The 3027-nt window shown below is 38.6% G+C and overlaps 1 long non-coding RNA gene across 1 annotated transcript; it reads right to left on the bottom strand.

Annotated features, from left to right (window-relative positions):
* Positions 1-1516: 1516 nt before the first annotated feature.
* LOC105007067 lies at positions 1517-2661 on the bottom strand. Its single transcript, XR_004575248.1, has 3 exons — positions 2473-2661; positions 1672-1869; positions 1517-1583 (listed from the first exon to the last, which is right to left on the bottom strand). It is a non-coding gene; the product is annotated as an uncharacterized LOC105007067 (long non-coding RNA).
* Positions 2662-3027: the final 366 nt, after the last annotated feature.

The following is a 3027-nucleotide window of genomic DNA, read 5'->3' as shown; positions in this document are numbered from 1 at the left end:
TTTTAGACCCTCCAGAACTGTATATAATAAATCAACTTTGCAACTCCCCTTGTTTGCCTCCTGTTGTACTACGTATGGAAAATTATACAAAAGATGAAATAACAATTACCTAAGTACAAAAATTACTATTTTATTTTCAAGACACAAATATCCACAGTACACGTGTTAGACACATTGTCAGTAGTGTAGAGCTATGTATATGTATATATATATATAGTACTGTATATATAAAAACAATATGCTAAAAACAAGTTTCCTATATACATAAACAAATCTTTCAGTAATGCAGAGCAAAGTTTTAACACAGTATGGACCGATTTCTTAGACACGGATTAAGCCTAGTCTAGGACAAAAAAATCAAGTTCAATAGAAAACTCAATTGAGCTTGTTTTGTTTTCTTTGTCATAGACTAGGCTAAATCTGTGTCTGCGAAACCGGCCCTAAAAGTAAAACTACATTATTTACAATTTACAGATGTAACTTCAGGCCATTCTCAGATACTCGTCCATGTATGTGTTAAAGTAATATAGGTCTACTTTTTCAATCATTGATGCTATCATGGTTTCATCCCTCCAAACCCTTTCTATTATAATGTCTGCCTAAGTGTCTGTAATTAAGTCGCACCAACTCAATCCAGTTATGGCCTTGCACTTGCCAGTAGTATTTATGAGTTTTCATAAGTGTGGACATTGATAAGTTTAATGTGTACTGCTTCGGTAACAGTCGACATCTGGGCATTTAACCTCTGCAAGCCCAAAAGGAGGGTTTGCTGCAGGGTCAATAACCTTGCCGTCAGGGCTGGCACCAAGGTGGGGAGCATCTGGGTGAATTACAAAGCCACAAGGTGACACAGTGACATTACACATTTTCTAATATTGCTCTAGGACCTCTGGCTCTAGAGCTGTACCTCTTTTCATTTGGCTGGTTTGGCTGGTTCATTTGGCTGGTTTTAGCCCCGCCTTAATGATGCGTCTTGCCAGTGCCTGACCAGAGGACTCTCCTCGCACATGACACATGAAACCTGCTGGCTGTGACTCTTGGCTCATGCATTTTGTGTCATAGCAGGCACTCTGATTGCTGTCTTGTACCTTCTTCTATTATTGTGGACACTTCTTGCGTGACATTATGGCTTTCCAAATGATTAAATTGGGACAAATTGTATTGTGCTCTTTAACTTCATACCTATAGGGAGTTTAGGAAAGACTGGAGCATCAGGGTGATTGTCAAGCTTTGTTGTAACTGATGGACACTGGTAGGACAAGACAGAACTACAGAGGACAGGTCCAAACCTGGAGTCAACCAGAGACAGTTCTCTGGTTGACTCTAAATTATGTAGAACAGAGGAAATCAGGGGTTGTGGTGTGATGCTTCTTAAAGCCTCTTCAGTAGAGAGCACCGCCTGGTCCGGAAGGGTTCCTGAAACAAGAACATTTATGTAGATTGAAGAAATAAATCAGTAACTATAGTGAATTGTTTCAAAGAAGGTTTGTTATTTTATGGTCATGTTACTAGTATTCTTCAAAATCTTCAGCTTTTTAACAACAAGGTGATGTTTTGGTTCTGGTCGAATCCCCTGACAAAAACTATGAGAACACAATTAAAATAAATAGCATTCCATCTTACATACCCAAATTACATAAAAAAACAACATTCAGTTGTAAGGAGTATTACCTGAGTCCTTGGCCTGTGCCATGTTTGTAGTGAGCTTGTGCATGGTACAGGTGGTGGGACTGTCTTCATGTTCATCATGCTGAAATGTGCTGTTTGGAAAAGCAAGGCAACCACATGGTTGGACATTGCTCTTCCTGCAGCACAGGAACAGAATAAACCCAGCACGACAGCAGGCTCCACATCGGTTTGCAGAGTAATCTTCAGTGGAAGCAGAAACTAGTATTATTGGAAATGCATGAATATGTGCAGGATTCATTTTCAAACAAAAATATCTGAATATCAATATTATAATAAAAAGCAACAAAAACGTAGTGTAGCTAACCAAACCTAATTCAATTAATCCAACAGCACCACATATGATTGGAAATTAGTATGGCATACATGGGAAAAAGTTACATAGCTTTATGCTACAGTTCCAAAGAAAATATGCATCTGCAGTAAAACGAAATCAATGAGTTTAATGTAATCTTAACGGTTCTTAAATTTATCCTAATCTTATCTATGGGAAACCTGCAGTGAGTGGGGCTCTTCGCTCTTCCTCATTGACCAGTAGCACCCTGTAGCTCTGACAACAACCTCCCTGTTCATCTTGTTCGACACTGAACATTGAAAGAACAAAACAATCTGTTTGTTTAATGAAGGAAGAAACAAAGGACTCATAAGCTTTTTACAACCTAGCGATCACATGATGTTAATAATAAGTTCAAACTTTGACGATAAACAACAAACGGCTATATACTGTAGCTTGAGATGGTAACATTAGCACCAGCTTGCTTGACTTGAAATCTGAGGTAAACTTACCTTCGTAATTGAAAAGGTAGTTCTCGTGAAAGGACTTGTAGCTTTTGTCAAGCTTTGACTTCTTAGTTGTGGAGCTCAGCAATATCGATGATCTTTTTGGTCAACTTTTGGCAGGTCACGCAATGAACTTGTGAAAAACAGTTCCGTACTGCAACCAGATGTAAAGTTACACCCTTACGGCTATCCGGATGTGACTTTTTTGTATGTGATAAAGGCCTATCACATCCTCAACAATGGCCTACTTAACACAATAAAACACATCTGGATCTTTTTTGTATTTTTTTATATGCCGATAAAAACAAGAAAAGGAACCAGGCAAGCCTAGTTCAGCCGGACCGCGATCAGAAGGGATGAAAGTTGTTGCTCTCAGATAATTTGAACCTGAATCTCCCATGTGAGAGGCAATGTCTTTAACCACAACACCACAAAGCTATATGTATGCTATGTGTCGGTATAGCATCTCGAAAATAGATCATTTTGTCACACATTAACATCACAAATGTATGAACTGTATGTAATGAACTTTTGCCACTGGCCGTTTTTACAGCTTATTAG

This window comes from Esox lucius, chromosome 23 (genome assembly GCF_011004845.1).
Source record: "Esox lucius isolate fEsoLuc1 chromosome 23, fEsoLuc1.pri, whole genome shotgun sequence".
NCBI classification, from domain to species: domain Eukaryota; kingdom Metazoa; phylum Chordata; class Actinopteri; order Esociformes; family Esocidae; genus Esox; species Esox lucius.
Note: the sequence above shows the minus strand (reverse complement) of the source record. Positions and strands in the feature narration are given on the sequence as shown.